This window comes from Ictidomys tridecemlineatus, chromosome 12 (genome assembly GCF_052094955.1).
Source record: "Ictidomys tridecemlineatus isolate mIctTri1 chromosome 12, mIctTri1.hap1, whole genome shotgun sequence".
Taxonomy (NCBI): Eukaryota; Metazoa; Chordata; class Mammalia; order Rodentia; family Sciuridae; genus Ictidomys; species Ictidomys tridecemlineatus.
The window spans coordinates 13,080,848-13,097,582 of NC_135488.1; the positions used below are offsets into that span (position 1 = coordinate 13,080,848).

A 16,735-nucleotide genomic window follows, 5' to 3' on the forward strand; every position below is an offset into this window, starting at 1 on the left:
TTCCCTGGAAAGCTGGGAATGGAACCACCATTTGACCCAGCTATTCCCCTTCTCGGACTATACCCAAAAGACCTAAAAAGAGCATACTACAGGGACATAGGTACATCAATGTTCATAGCAGCACAATTCACAATAGATAGATTGTGGAACCAACCTAGATGCCCTTCAACAGATGAATGGATAAAAAAATGTGGCATTTATACACAATGAAATATTACTCAGCACTAAAAAATAACAAATCATGGAATTTGCAGGGAAATGGATGGCATTAGAGCAGATTATGTTAAACAAAGTTAGCCAATCCCTAAAAAATAATGTCGAATGTCTTCTCTGATATGAGGGAGGTGGCTCAAAACAGAGTAAGGAGGAAGACCATGAGAAGAAGATTACCATGAAATAAGGAAAAGAGGTGGTAGGGAATGGGAGGGAGAAGGGGAATTGCATGGAAGATGGAAGGAGACCCTCATGGTTACACAAAATACATATACGCTAGTGTGAGGGGGAAGGGAAGAAAATAAAAAGAGAGAGATAAGTGTCACAGTAGAATGGGTAGAGAGAGGTGATGGGAGGGGAGGGGAGGGGGGATAGGGAGGACAGCAGAATACAACTGACACTAAGATTGCTGTATGTATACACATAGATGTATAACCGGTGTGATCCTGCAATTTGTATATGTGGAAAATTGAGAATTCATAACTTATTTGAATCAAATGTATGATATGTCAAGATCATTGTAATGTCTCGAACAACTAATGATATAAAAAGAATATTTGGAGTTCCAGAAAGAGAGAGCAGAAAAAATTGGGCAGAAAGAACATTCAAACACATGTTGTTTGAAAAACCAAAATAATTAGTAATCATCCGAAGGGTTTAAAATAAATAGAATGTAATCCTGGATAGAAATATGAAGCTGGAAAGAGGACACATATGTATAAATGAGGATTAGCCTTGGCTGCATGTAAGAGCCAGAGCAATATCATGTAATTTGAGGTGCATACATAAGAGCAATGTGAGAGAAATTAACAAAAAGGGGATGTGATTGGAATTAAAGGACCTAGTAGTTTTAGAAAACAGGCATCATGTGATGTTAGGTAGGTAAGGAAATCTCTTGTAAGTGAATCCGTAATTACCAATTTAATGTAACAGAAGTTTGACACTATGAATGTACAGTGCACAGCATAATTTAAATCTGTGAAGATTTAAATCTGATGTGCTCATAAATTGCATGTGGTTGTGTACATTGGAAAAAAAATATAATGAAAAGTGTTCGCTATGCCCAAGTTTTATAAGAGCATCAGTAAATTCCAAGGATTATAACCAAGATATACAAGTGAATATGTCCACAAAGAGATACGTAGATGACTGTGCATAAAAGATCTAACTTTATGGCCGATTTTTGGATACAATCTAACTGACTTAACTACAAATGTATGGACTGTGGAATATTCACAGAACAACTGTATATAACAACTAGAACATTTACTATTTTGCAGCAGGAATCCACTGTATCTCAAACAGAAAGATAAGGGAAAGATGCTAGAAACGAAAGTATGCTTACTTCAGTGTACATGATGTTCCAATCCAGGAATAAGAAAACTATTCGACAATCTGCAGAGTAACAATTTCCTTGCTAGAGGTTAGAGACAAATGTTGACTTGGAAGACATACAAAGGAAGTTTGGAGAGCTCTATATCTTGATCTGAAAGATGAATATACAAAAAATGCTTGTTTGTACAATTCATATTTCTTCAATTTATACAGTGTGCCTTTTCTGTGTTTGAAGACCAAACTATGCCCTTATGTTATATGAACATCTACTAAAGGTGGCATATTTACAGACATACTACTTTTAAAGAAGCATAAAATGTACCCAGAAAAATGCTAAAAGCCTTGAAAACTGGGAGAGGAAATAGTTCAGTAAAACTATATTTCAAATAATTAGAAGTATAAATATAAGATGTATGTATAAATTATATGTATAAATATAAGAGACTATAACAGGAGATATGCAATGTTTGAAATATCTGTTGAAGAAGACACAACAGTTGCTCTAAATAGTGGAAGACTGTTTAGCTGGAGCAGAAAGCTGGAGACCTATCAGAATGAGGTGAAATACAATATGAAAAAAATCATTAGAAAGTTCAAGACTTGATAGAATTATGAAAATTCTACAAGGTATGAGATTGACACATGGAGAGGATATTTGGAATGCTAAGGAGAAATGAGTCAAAAGGAACAAAAAGAATTAGCAATTTCATACATGTGACTTACAAATACTTTCTCCCATTCAGTGGGTTGCCTTTTCACTCTGTTGATAAGAGTTTTTGAGACTCTCTGATGCACGTATGTTTTTAACTAATTTTTACTCTTAATGATGCTGGTTTTAGTGTCAATCCAAGAAATAACTGCCAAATCCAATGTCATGAAACATTTCCCTGTATTTTCTTTTTCAGTTTTTGCTCTTACTCTTAGGTCAATGATTTTTTTGTATGATTTTGAGTTATTTGTTTATTCATGGATCAAGTTAAGTATTCAACTTAATTCATTTTTAGTATCTGATTTTCCCTACACACTTTACTGAAAAGATTGTCCTCTCTCCCATTCAACTGTGTCCCTGGCTGAGCATCATTAAACCTTAAATGTGAAGTTTTCTTTGTGAACTCTGGATCTTACAGCTGGGTGTCTGTGTTTTGCCAATACTGTGAAGATGGAATCTTTTAATTTTTAATTTGTTTTATTGATGTATAATTCACAAGTATATTTTTTGGTCATTTTCATAATTTTCAGTTGGATTAATGATTTTTGTTTTGCTTTCTTTTTTGTTGTCTATGTAGTTGTGTTAGATCCTCATATATTTTGGATATTAACCCATTATTAGTTATATGGTTTACAAATATTTTCTACCATTCCATGGGCTGTCCTTTTATTCTGTCAATAGCTTCTTTTCTGTGATGAAGCATCCTAGGTTGCTGCAGTCCCATTTGGTTATATTTTGGAGAGAGAGAGAGACAGAGAGAGAGAGAGAGAGAATTTTTTAATATTTATTTTTTTAGTTTTCGGCAGACACATCTTTGTTTGTGTGTGGTGCTGAGGATCGAACCCAGGCCGAACGCATGCCAGGCGAGCGCACTACCACTTGAGCCACATCCCCAGCCCCTCATTTGCTTATTTTTGATTTTGTTATTTTACCTTTTGATGTGACATAAAAAACAATTATTACTAATGCCAACATGAAGGAGATTTCCCACATGCTTTCTCTAGGAGCATGCCTGCTTATGTTATTTTATATGTATTGCTGATTCTTCATAATTATTTTGCTTGGAGGTGTTTTGATGAGCCAGCGTTCAAATATCTAGATCCTCTGAAGGTTGAAGGTAGTTGACACTTTGAAATGCATTTCAACACTGGGTTATTCTTAGCTCTTGAACAGAAAACACAAGGGAAAGTGAAGTTCACTACTGTGAGGTCTGCTTCCTTAAGGCGGAGGGCTACCCTCCAGCAGTTGTGCTGCATTGATTGTTGTCATAAGACAAAAATTAGGCACTAAATAATTCATTCATTTCTTGTATCTTTCTTGCTCTTAATTTTTGTTTTTTTCTTACTATGGAAAAAAAGGAAGGAAACATTTGATTGACAAATAATATTAAATGGATGAATTTTATCTTAAGTTTTCTGAGTATCTTGAATTTCCCTTATTGAAAATTCATACAACTCTTTTGTAGATTCTTGGACTTCAGTATGAAAGGAGAAGGAATAAGTATGAAACTGTTCATGTTACAGTCTCAATGTCTTATCTAAAATAAAAAAGCAAAACCTTTTTCTTTTATCTTCTTGGTATATTCTATAAATTTTTATGAGGAAAACTTAAAAGAAGCTTTAAGTACAGTTTAAAACATTGAAATTCACAGTCTTCAAAATCTTTTTGGGTTCTCTATTCCTCATCTCACAAGTGAACCATATTTATAGACACCTTCTTTGGAGGACAGAGGCCTGTGTCCTCAAAAATGTAAACTGACATGGAATCTTAGGAGACCAGGAAGAGAACTTGTAAGACACTGAATAATTAGGTAGTAAATGGAATATTGCTTCACTGCAGTTTGGTGTGGGTGAGCTAGGCTTAGCAGAGAGATTAATATCTACAGAAGAAAATCCATATTCTTTCCATGATGTCTAACCTTAAAGGTAAATATTATTTTTTGTCAATTATCTGTTCGAGCCTTGTTAAAGAGTCTTTGTTTGGTACATTTTCCCAAAATATATTAAAAACAATCTTCATTTTTGTGAAATCATGTGTACAATTTCATTTGTTTGTTTGTTTTAGCGATTGAATATAACTTTGGGTTAAATTATCTAAGATTACTTTGTGGTTCTAACTCATCTTTCCATTTCCCAGGATTTGTTTTTTTCTTCCAGGATTGTGACTCTCCTTTTTATGTAGAAGCCATTTTCCATGACCTGTTGAATTCAATATTAAGTGTATCGATAACAAATGATAAAAGGTGAAGTTGCTTCACTATTGAGGTGACTAGCCACATGGTAGAATGATCCCTGAGCAGGCACCGTTTTTAAATGAAGGCCTAGGAAAATGTCAGTGCTGGCACAGGGTGCCCCAAGACACTACTGCCTAGGATGCAATTGTTGTTCTTTTCTTACAGGGAATCTCCCTTGCATCTTGATTTAAGGCTGTTGCTCCCCAGACAGGCCAGAGGAGAGATGAGTGACCTCACACAGTGACAAGGAGCAGAATCCTGAAGGACCTGGTTCTGCAGGATCAGATAGAATGTAAGACTGTTACCAGAGTTTTTCTTAACACCACTTATTTAAAAAACTTTTTTTCTTTGATTTTTCATTCTGTACCAGTAAATTGAGAAGTTCTTTTACTAATAAACACCTGTGGGTTATCTGGTATTTGTTAAGGAAGTTATGATGGGAAATACATCAAATCGTAACAACTCACCACAAGGAATTTCATATCTATTACCTAAGGCATGGAATTATATCTTCTTTTCCTCTTACTTAAATGGGGCTTTCAGCTTTCGATGTGCAAGAGACAGACTCATGCTTTTATCCTTTTCATGACCTTCAAAAGAATGCTTTTGTGGATTTTAGGTCCCATGGAAAGCAGCTTCCAAAACCTGCATCTAACATTCTCCAGCACTGTAGCTGGGATGCAGATGAAAGAATCTTCAACTGGCTCAAGACCACCTTTGCATCTGGAGGCTTCCCCCATCAGACTTGTGGGTATGAGAGCTGTGTCCTTTTCCACATTACCTGGGAACAAAACAAGCTGGACAGCATTCAGCTCTCAGATTAATCCTAGACACCCTGCACTGTCTGGGACTTGCTGTCTTAGAGTGGCAGCTCCAAAATCATGTGACCATGTTCTAATCAGGTTCTGTCACATGGTTCTTCCATATTTCCACAAACAAACTGATCTTAATCTGTATCTATGTACCAGCAAGAGATGTTTTATGTCACCTTGTACACAGAGGAGGGCCTGTCCTGCTGTCTCCTCCCACTTCATCCAGCAGGTTGTCTCACCCCACTGCACCCACCATGGGATTTGCATACTGTCCCACAGGAAGGCTCTTTCTTACAAATCTGAGAAAACGCTCAGCTCTAATCTGGCCTTGGCTCACCAGGGCTGCTCAACTTAACCTTCTGCTGTGCCCTGCTCAGCTCCTGGGGCTGCTGATGCTCTGGGTCCCTGCTGAGGCCGAGGGATTTAGGAAAGGAGAATGGGGTAGAAGGGTCCCATTTCTTGTCATATTTATTCTTTCCTTGCAGTAGAGGCAAGTATTTTGTGTTCCATGGAATGGTATTTCATACTTTTCCTGTTAGAATTAGGATCCACTTAACAATGACCAATGCCCTAATGGAGATCTTGGATAACACAGAACACATTGTGACTTATATATAAAATAGCAAATTATTTCTTACAGGTTTATGTTTTCTTGGTATGAATCAGAAAATTATTTGATATTTTTAGCATTAGCATCCACTCAACAATAACCAGTGTTCTAATGAAAATCATGAATAACAAATAGCACTTTGTGACTTATATATAAAATAGCAAATTATTTTTGTAGGTTTATTTTTTCCTGGCATGCATCAGAAAATATTGAAATAAGTAGCAGACTGAAAATAATGAATATTGATCACAGTATTGGTATGTAACCTTGCTTTTCTGTCATCATTTCAGGATCCAGTGGCAATGTTGTTATGACCCGGACTCCTGTCTCCAAGCCTGTCACCCCTGGAAAGCCCCCTGCCATCTCCTACATAGTAATGGAAACACCTATTTGTGTTAGTTTCTTCAGAAGCCAGGCAAGTCTCCAAAGCTTCTCATCTACAAAGTTTCCAACCAATTCTCTAGGGTCCCAGATGAGTTCAGCGTTAGTGGGTCAGGGACAGATTTTGCACTGAGAATCAGCAGGGAGGAGGCTGAGGATGCTGGAGTGTATTACTGCAGGCAAGGTACACAAGCTCCTCCCACAGTGTGCAGCCCCAAACAAAAATCTCTTTGCTATGGTGACTCAGCAAATATACTTTATGTCCCCAACAGGAAGCAGGATCTGAGGTTTCTATTACTGCGTTCTTTCTATCACACTGTGTTCTGACATGTGACTGATATGGCCCCGTATTATATCAGATGCAAATTTGGAACACTACTTTAAACAGATCTGTTGAAAGCTATATGTGCTGCTTGTCTAACAACAGTTTTTTTTTTTTTTTTTGAGTCTGCGTGAGAGGAAGATGCTGAGGAACTCAGGGAACAGGCTGACAGCTCATGATTCACATATTCAGGCTTCTTCCTCATTTGCCCACATTTGTTGAGAAATTACTCCACATGACAAGCAGGTCATTGGTGCAGATCAATGGAACAGGAGTCCAGTACCTGCTGGAAATGAATGGTGGGCTGTTATTTTTCACGTATTTAGTAATATTCGGAAATTCCATTTTCTCACTGACCTAATTTCTCACATCAACTTTACCATCTACCCTTTTGATGAACATGTTTAGGAAATCATATGATATACCAGCCCTTAGAGAAGGAAGAAGTGGATTATTTATAGCAATGTTTGCCTTTTGAGCACAATCAAGGCAGATATAGATCCTAATCCAACATATTTTATTTGCCCTAGTTACTGTTCACTGATTGAAAAGGCAGTTCACCCCATTCTTATTGTGAGTTTTGAAAATAAAGGGCAGAAACTGAATAATGAAGAACAAGTATACACCACGTAGCACAGGAAAAATAGAGGTTTTTATTTTTTACCTCAAATTTTAGGAATTTTATAAATATCTTCAACAGTTTTCAAGATGAGAATTTTAATCTTTTGCTAAAAGAAAATATAAAAGTGGATTATTTTCATGACATCATCATTACATGGAATTGAATTTGATTTTATTTTACTTGTAAATGGATACAGATGGTTTGCTTTCAACAGGTCTATTTGAAGAAGTGCTCCAAATTTACATCTGATGTAACAATGGGTCATTTCAGTCACATGTCAGAACACAGTGTGATACACAGAATGCAGCGATAGAAACCTAAGATCCTGCTTCCCATTGGGGACAGAAAGTATATTTGAAATAATTTTATATCAAGAGTTTGGATCATGGCAAGTCCATTTAAAATCCTAATGGTTCATATCCATTAGGTTTAAAAATTGTGTGAGAGTATCTGTATGAATTTCTTGTGAAATGTTAGTCTTCTTTCCTTAACTTGTTCCACAAATCATTTGCATTTCCTACAGAATCCTGCCCAGTGACAGATGGAAGAAGATCAGCTTCAGGAATGTGAAAGAGAGCTGGGGATGTGGCTCAAAAGAAGAACGCTCACCTTGAATGTGGAAGGCACTGAGTTCGATCCTCAGCACCACATAAAGATAAAATAAAGATATCGTGTCTAGCTACAAATAAAAGTATTTTTTTTAAATGTGAAAGAAGGAATCCACAGTCAAGACACTGGATCCACAGACCCAAAATCCCACACGTTGTTGTGACATCTACCTGCCATGAGAATGCGAACAAACTTGACTTTTAAAATAAAGCCCAGAGGCCAGATCTCAGAAGCCCTGAGGAAGTATCTATGTCCTGCCCAGGAGGGACCCTAAATCTTGGGAGCTGTGCCCAGCTCAGGCCCAGGACTGCTGGGGCTCTGTACTCACTGGGCCAAGTCTCCCCATCAGCAATTTATGAGCATTTTTTAATTTCACTTTGTGATCTGCAATGACCACAACCTGGCAATGATGACAGTTCCCTGAGGACTCATGGAGTGGGGTCAGAACTAAGGGTCAGCAGTGGGCCAGGATGTGCGAGAGGGCAGGGCCACAGCTCTGAGGACTGTGCAGCCCTGTGTGCAGTGACGGTGACTTGCCTGGTGAATTCAGAGGAGGCGCCACTGAGTGATGTGCCCTCAGATGGGGTCCTGTGAGTCTTAACCCTACCGCCAATACAAAATACCAAGAAACCCAAGCACACAGACAAGAGTCTCCTCCTTGCTCAAGTGCTGTGGGTTCCCCTTTAGTGTAATCAAGGGGCTTTGCCCATGAGATTGTCTTCCTAAGAAAAACTCTGGGGATAGCTCTTCTTCAGTGAAACTGTATCTGTCTCTTGTCAAAACCAACACCAGGTGACAAAAACATGGGAATACTGGGAGCAGAGAGGACAGCCACCCACTCAGGGTTGGCAAGGCCCTCTCTCTCCTCCTGAGTTGCCTGCAGCTGTTGCAACATATCCCAGGACCTCTCGGGCTCCACACAGCACACATGGAGCCCATGGTTCTGGAGGTCACAGGCTCTCTCAGGCGGTGTTCCATCTGGAGGTTCCCGAGGAGAGAATCTTAGTCTGCCTTTCCTCCTCCAAGATGCTCCCAATCCCTGATCCTTGCCCCTTCCTCCATCACGGCACCATCCTCCTCATTGTCACTTCCCCTTCTGAGTTGACTGTCACAAGGCCAATCTATAAAGAGACTAGAATAAAATGTGACTCGGGGTCCTCTGGCTTGAGGATTTAAAAGCTGGTGATTTGATTTCACTGCATCTACACTGGCCCTCATGTTGCACAGATATTTGATAAAGACTGCTCTGATCTTGGACAAACAGAAAGGAATCACTCCATAAATCCAATCTAGGAGACATTGGTAAAGGAAAATAAATATTTCTGGAATTTTCTTAATAATAGAGGAGGAGAGGTGAGATCTCGGACCAGGGATGCCCTGCAGGAATAGGATCTGTTTCTCTCCTGGGTTGTGTCCCAGGACAAAGAGGACTATGCAGTCACTCCATTACGAGCCACACTGCTGAGGATGGTGGCAGCTCAAGCCCACATGGAAACAGAGAAAATGCCCCTGGTGACTCCAGCTGAGCTGAGGGGCTGGGATGTGTGCCTCTCCTGCCATTGCCCTCTGGAACTGTCCTGGGAGTGGTCAGCCCAGGCCCTGTGTCTGCCTTGTGTGCAGCACAGCTGCCTCCTGAGCCTCAGAGAGCAGACTGAGCATAGGTGTCCCTAGGGAATCAGCACAAACACAGTGTGGCATCAAAGGACAATGCACCAGCAAGGACTGCCAATAAAGTCAGAAAAATGGGGAAAGACTTTCAAACTTGAACAGAGCTTGTTGGAATTGGCTCTGCCTGGGCTGCTTTCTAGCAAGGCTCCCTGTAGTTCAGGCCCCTGGAAAGGCAGCAGGTGTGTGCTCAGCCCATGGTACTGCAGCCAGACCCCTCAGCCTGTATTCAGCAGGGAGACCCCTGGTCCCCAGCTGCCAGGGTGTGGATGCTGAAGACACAGCTGGCTCCACTTCCCCTGCTGCTGAGCTGGGATGGACGTCTAAAGCAAAGGCACAGAGGTGACACAGGAGCTGTTTGAATCTGTGCCCAAGTTCACCTGGGTCCAATTTCTCCTCCATGGGCATCTGTGCTTGCTGCACAGGAGGCTGAGAATCTCCTGGAGAGGCCCACAGGAGGTGGAGCCTGGGTCAGGATGAGCTGCCCCTCACTGCTGCAGGGAAGAGCAGAAGGGGGCATCCATGGTGCATATCAGGGAAATGCACTGGGTAGCAGTGGCTGTCACTTAGTTACCAGGCCTGGCCTCAATAACCAGCCCTTTGTGATGGTGATCTCTGGGAAGCAATGCCACATGTCAGAAAGGGACAGAATAGGGGAGAGCCCAAGTCAAGAATGAGCTGCAGCCATTCAGCCCCCGAGCTCCAAAGAGATCTGCAGCTACAGGTGACAGGGACGGCGAGTGACACACTCACCAAGAGTCATGTTTGAGCATCTGCTGGACTTTTCACTGGCCCTCATAATGAATGACAGCTATTTCAAATAGCTTTTAATGCACTGAACATGTTTCTGAAAAATTATCTAATTTAAAGAGAAGAAACCACTTTAAAGTCACAGATATGCACAGACAACACAGAGTTCTTACCAATCAGGGTCATTTTGGAGTAAGTTAAAGCCCCACCAGCTCTCTGCCAAGACTGTACTGTGTGTTCTCTACAAAAAAATAAATTCTCCATCACCATTTAAAAACCACCATGAAATGCTTAATTTATAGAAACCTTTCCGTGCATTTCTCATTTTGAAAATAGTCTCTAAAATATCTTTTGTTACAAAATGACCCCAGGGAGAAACAAGCTCTCTCCATACCCATTTGTGCTGTACTGGTCTCAGCTGAGATCACTGGGGATGCTCGGCCAGTGATGAGTGACTGAGAAAAGCCAGCCCTGCAGCTGTGCCCAGCCCTGCCCAGCCCTGCCCAGCCCTGCCCAGCCCTGCCCAGCCCTGCTGATTTACATGTGCCCACAGCACAGCCCACTGCCCTGAGGACTTCTTAAGAGGCTGCTCACACCCTGTGCAGGAGTCAGTCCCAGTCAGGACACAGCATGGCCATGAGGGCCCCTGCTCAGCTCCTGGGGCTCCTGCTGCTGTGCCTCCCAGGTAAGGGGGGACAACTCTGGGGGGTGTGCTCAGCCCAGTGGTCAGTGCTGCCTCGCTCTTCAGGGAAATCCTCCTGAAACATGATTAATTAAGGATAATTATTTTTATGTTTCCAATGTCAGGGGCCAGATGTGACATCATGATGACCCAGTCTCCATCCTCCCTGTCTGCATCTCCAGGAGACAGAGTCACCATCACCTGCAGGGCCAGTCAGAATATTAACAGTTGGTTAGCTTGGCATCAACAGAAGCCAGGGCAAGCTCCTAAACCCCTGATATATAAGGCATCCAATCTGCAACCTGGGGTCCCCTCGAGGTTCAGTGGCAGTGGATCTGGGACAGATTACACTCTCACCATCAGCAGCCTGGAGCCTGAAGATACTGCCACTTATTACTGTGTACAAGGCTACAGTTTCCCTCCCACAGTGACACAGGCCATGACAAAAACCTCCCAGGGAGCAGAAGTGTGAGGCTGGGCTGCCCCAGCTGCTCCTCCTGCTGCCTCCACCTGCTGAGGGCACTGCTCAGGGGCACCAGGCTCTGGAGGTCTCTAGTAGACTGTGGTAGGAAGGGCCAGGGAGGCTCCTCTGCACCCCACCCTCTTTCCTTCTCAGCCCCAACAGGTGAGACATGACCATTTCCTCCAGGTTTAGTGAGTGACTGTCACTTTACGGGAGGATCCAGCTCTCTGTGTCAGTTTGGATTCCTTCCTCAGATTTGAAATACATGGAATTACAGTCTAAGTCACAACTTTCAAAAACCACAGCTCCTCTGAGGGAAGGTGGAGCCTGTGGATTCCGGCACTAGCCCAGGAGCTCCTCAGGGACACTCACCCAAACTACAGCACAGACAATAATGTGCACACAGCTGTTGTGATTCCCACATGTAGCATAGAAAACAGAAAAGGTGCTGGCTGGGGTGTGGATCAGTGGTTAAGTGCCCCTGGGACCAATCTCTGGTGCCTACAGCAACAGCAATATCAGCTCACTGTGCTGGTTTATCCTTGAACCCTCCTCTTCCCCAGGCATCCCATAGCAGGTGCCAGTGCCTCTTCTCTGTGGTACCTTGGCCTGGGCAGGACCCACAACAGTTCTACCTACTCATCCTCTGAGGGCTCCCAATCTTACCTTACCTTCTCTGGTGGCAACTTATCATCTGCTTTTAACACATGTCCATCAAGTTTCCTGGGTCCTGACACACTCCCAGGTGAACTTCTATGAGCCATTTAGTAAGAAGCAGGAGACCGTCACTGCAATAGTTTTGAAACTGGAGTTTCCTGGCTTCTGCAGGCAGGTGGGTTTAGCACAAGCTGCAGCCTCTGGAGCTCTGGAGTATTGTTGCTCTTAACAGGGGCCATGCTCACCAGCCTTGCACAGACCCCAGAAAACAATGCTCACATCTTGGGCTCAGATCACTCCTCTGTCCACATCAAGGTTATGACCATGTGCTCTGCTCAGACATCTGCTAACCTCAAGTCAGTTGTCCCCATTACCATGGCTGCACTGGGAAGGCAGTGCACCTTCTTTGTGCCATTTGAATACAGTCTAGCTTCTTTCCCTCTGGCATAAACATATGTGTAACATCAATGAGGTCACAGGGGTCAAGTTATGCTATAAGGAAAGGGAAGGCTCTTGGGACCCTGGGACACTGTGTATGTGTGTTAAGTGGAGCCTCTGCATCTCCTCAAGTCCAATCTCAATGTACCACTTCCATCTTAATGTAAGCAGAGCTGGGCCCAGTTGGTGCTGCCCTGTGCTGAGTCCCACACTCCCCTGTGGTGAGCAGCTCAGTCACTCAGTGCCCAGGGCATGGTGCCAGGGCTCAGGGATGCCTTGGAGCTGCTTTTAGAACAGTCAGTAGTCATTCTTCCTCCCTCCCTTTTTCCTTCCTTCCTACCTTCCTTCCTTCCTTCCTTCCTTCCTTCCTTCCTTCCTTCCTTCCTTCCTTCCTTCCTTCCTTTTTTTCTTTCCTTCTGTTTTATTTCTTGGGATTGGCCTGCTCTTCTCTAGTGCTCTGCAGGTCTCTGCTGTAACTCTTATTGGGGACTTGTCAGAGACACACACACTGTCCTCATCTAGTACAAACACCCCTACCCCTAGCAATGTGCTGGGCCCCATGGCCACACAGCAGGGCTCCTGGGTCACAGCACAAGCCTGCTACAGAGTGTCCTGCTCTGGACCCCTCAGCACAGACAGGCTTCCCAGGTAGCTGATGAGTGGTTGGTGCAGCTCACCCAGCATGGAGGGTGCCATCTCAGCTCTGCACAGAGCCCAGCCAGCACTGATCTTTCTTCTCAGTGATTAGAGGAGCAAGGAGCAATGCCTTGTCCTTCTTCTGAAGGAGAGGAAGCAGCAGCCATAAGATATCTGGGCCCCAACATCTTTTCAATGTGACAGGCCCGTCAGTTGCTGTAGGTCTGCAGCCCACCTCTGAAGAGCATGGTTTTCTCTGGACACCAGAGTTCTTGCCATTTCCTGCTCATCATGTCCAAGCAACATGAGGCCATCCATGCAGAGTCACATGGGGCAGTGCTGCCTGGTGTCCACATGACCACAGTTACTTCAGGCTAGAACAAGAGAGTTATTTGACCTAGAACAAGAGAGTTATCTTTGCCTGAGCTCAGGTCTGAGGCCTGAGCTTCAGTGGATTCCAGAACACTACAAGTTCCGCCAGAGATCTGTGGCACGTAGTGTCAGCTCTGTGACTGGGCCCTGTAGCTGGTCCCTGTATCTGTCCTGACAGAGACACTTGGTTACACCATTCTCTGTTTCTGAGCTTTGAAGGCACAGCTGGTACTTGAAGCCTCTCCCACCCCAGCAGAGTTGAACCAGGTCACTTCATGACATTGTCATCTGGGCCATCTGTCACTTTTCAAATTGGAAAAACATTTTCACAGATACACTCCCCTTTCCTTTCAATAGATGTACATATAGTGTCCTTTACAAGTTTTCCCTGGTAGCTAAATTTGCTCATTTAGTAAATCTCAGGAACGTGGATGACTTCATGTTGCTGGGACATGGTGACCAGGGCTCTGGGAAGTTTTGCCTCCGATGGGACCCAGAGGGAGCCATGGCAGCCCCCAGTCAGCTCCTCTGCCTCCTGTTACTCTGGCTTCCAGGTGAGGGATCATGGGATCATGGGATGGTTCTACACACCTGTGAAAACTCTTTCATTGTGCTTGGGTCCTGTGTCCTGGCACCTCTGTTTAGCAAGCCCACTGATTCAAGCTCTGGTTGCTGCAGGGTCCTGGCTCTACTGTGGAGACTGGGGTATGACCTAGACTGCACAGGTGACCTTTCTGTTCTCTTTCCATCTCAGGGACCACAGGAGAAACTGTGCTGACACAGACTACACGCTCATGGCTTTGTTTCCAGGGGAAAGAGCCACCCTCACCTGCAGGGCCAATCAGATTGTTGGCAGCTCCTTTTTCTGGTACCATCAGAGGCCTGGGAAGGCTCCCAGATGCCTCATCTAGGGTGCATCCAGCAGGGCCAGTGGCATCCCAGTCCAGTTCAGTGGCAGTGGGTCAGGGACAGTCTTCACCCTCCCATCACAGCCAGGAGCCTGGGGAGGCTGCAGTGTGTTACTGTCTGCAAGACCATGCAGGTTACCACAGTGGTTCCATCCCTGTCAGAAACCTCACAGTCCCTCTGCCACCCTCCCCCTGGGGTACAGCAGCTTCCCCTAGAGGCCGCCAGTCAGATCGTTTGCATTTTTCTCTTCCCACTGCTCCTGGAAAGGTTGTGTGAGTGGAAACCAAGGTTCATTCAGGTCTGAAAGATGCATGGTCTCCTGGGCCCTCTTTGCTTCCCTGGAAGAAATGTGAGTGATTACAAAGGATGGGGACACTTGGTGTTATTTTCCTATTTACCAGATGAGGATGGAGTCTCTGGAAGAGCCATGAGATCCCAAGCACAGGCAGTTAAAGGTGAATCCCTCAGTGCAGTTTGATTCCCAGAAATTTATATCCTCCTCATTTTGACCTCAACAGTATGGGGTTAGATCTGTCCAAGCACAGACACTGTCAAATGGTTCCAGAAATTGCTCCCAGGTCCTGTTCACATTGAAGCCAAGGTAAGAGGGAGGATCTCCCACATTCTGACCCTGGGATGTGGATGCAACCACAGCTTTTTTGCTTTGTGTGCAGCACAAGGAGGCTCTTTCTGCCGTTCCTGCTTCTCCACAGATGGAGGGCCCAGGGTTCCCAGGAGGTGGGGATTTGTGGAAGGCGGCTTTCCCAGGACCATCCCATGGAGCTGACATCTGAGTGACTTCATCAGTGAAAATGCAAGACAATGCCAGCTGTCCTGGCCAAGGAACTTTAGAAGTCACAAGCTCAGTATCTCACATGCAGAACAAGATACCTGCCCCCAAAGGACCATGTTCCTATGAAGAGACACCATGACCTCCTCCACCTGCATGAAGGGCATAAGACTCCACTCTCACCTCCCAGTCCATGGACAGACTCTGGGTGTTTCCACTTTGTGTTGATTGTATGGATGTCACCTACACATGCCCTGTGGGTGTCCTGGAGCTGCCACCCACTCTCCAGAGCAGGATGCTCACCAGGTTCTGCAGGTGCAGCACCACAGCACCAGCCCCCAGGGAGGGCAGACATCCTTCTAAATATCAGTGGAAGCCTCCACAAACCCTGAACTTCAGCACCCTGCATTCCTGTAGAAGCAGCATGACATGCTGACCCCCAAGGACTGTCACCATCTTGATAAGCAGCCAAGACTCCAGGAACCATGTCCCTTTCTGCAGCAGCCTCTGAGTGTGTGGGCAGCTGAGCATGGTGAAACACCTCCCTAGACCTCTGACTCAGAGGTGGAGAACTGTGCAGCATGCACATGGCCTTAGTTTCAGTCATCAGCACCGAAGGGGAAAATTAAAGGAAAAGAAAGAAAGAAAGAGAAAAGTAAAAATAGAAAGAAAAGAAAAGAAAAAAAGATTGTGGACAGTTATTTAGAAGGTTTTTTGATAACTCTTAGAAGAGCAGGGGTGAAGAACTTTGTCCTGCTTTATTTCTGAAAAATTTACAAGAGGACCTGAAGGAGGACATGATGTTTAGAAACACTGCAGCCCTCTTGAGGTCATGAGGTATTACTAAGACTTAAAAACACATGTGGTAATACTGGTAAAGCAGAATTATATACGGAATCTGGATCTTTACTGAGTTTACTAAGATGCTAAACATGACCTATATTCTCCAATCTTCAATCTCTAAAGTACTTTCACTAGTTTGTAAAATTATTCTTACTTCTCCTAAGATATAGTTAAGAGGAAGAGCCTGACTGGCCTTAGACCTGCTGGTCTGGGGAAGATGGGCACCATGATGGGTGTGAGTGTACTCTGTGGGGCTCTGAGGCAGAGAGGGCTGGGTCCATGGGTGGGTCCCTCCTCCCTGCCTCTTACCCATGCTGTGCCAATGTCCAGAAACCCCAAACACCTCAGTGAGTTTACACATCTTCCTCTCTTTCTGTCTTTATTTCTGTTTTTACCTCCAAAGCATAAACTATCCCCTTGCTTCTGTAATGTCCCCTCCTCCTCCAAGGGTCACCCACACAGAACTGTGCTTAAGGCACAAGGACAGCCTGTCCTCAACCAGAAAGTGACTACAGATCACCACTCACAGCTCAGGGGGCTGACTGTGTCCTGTGGCCCCAGGGAACTATGTTCCCCCCAAGCAAATCTGAGCTGCCCTGGTCTGACCTGGGACACCTGGACACACTGAGCCTGTGTTGATTGACCAGGAGGAGCCCGCCCTGCAGCTGTGCCCAGCCTGCCCAG

The 16,735-nt window shown here is 44.2% G+C and overlaps 1 long non-coding RNA gene across 4 annotated transcripts in view; it reads left to right on the plus strand.

Moving 5' to 3' along the window:
* LOC144369051 (uncharacterized) overlaps positions 1-10,541 on the plus strand; it is a 28,117-nt gene extending 17,576 nt beyond the window's left edge. For 3 of the 4 annotated variants that reach the window (XR_013428483.1, XR_013428481.1, XR_013428482.1), the window contains 4 exons: positions 4,656-4,782; positions 5,110-5,241; positions 6,203-6,914; positions 7,761-10,541. This is a non-coding gene — a long non-coding RNA (uncharacterized LOC144369051). Of the gene's footprint in view, positions 1-653; positions 4,783-5,109; positions 5,242-6,202; positions 6,915-7,760 lie in introns of those variants that run through there. The other variant, XR_013428480.1, reaches the window with a different exon arrangement.
* Positions 10,542-16,735: the final 6,194 nt, after the last annotated feature.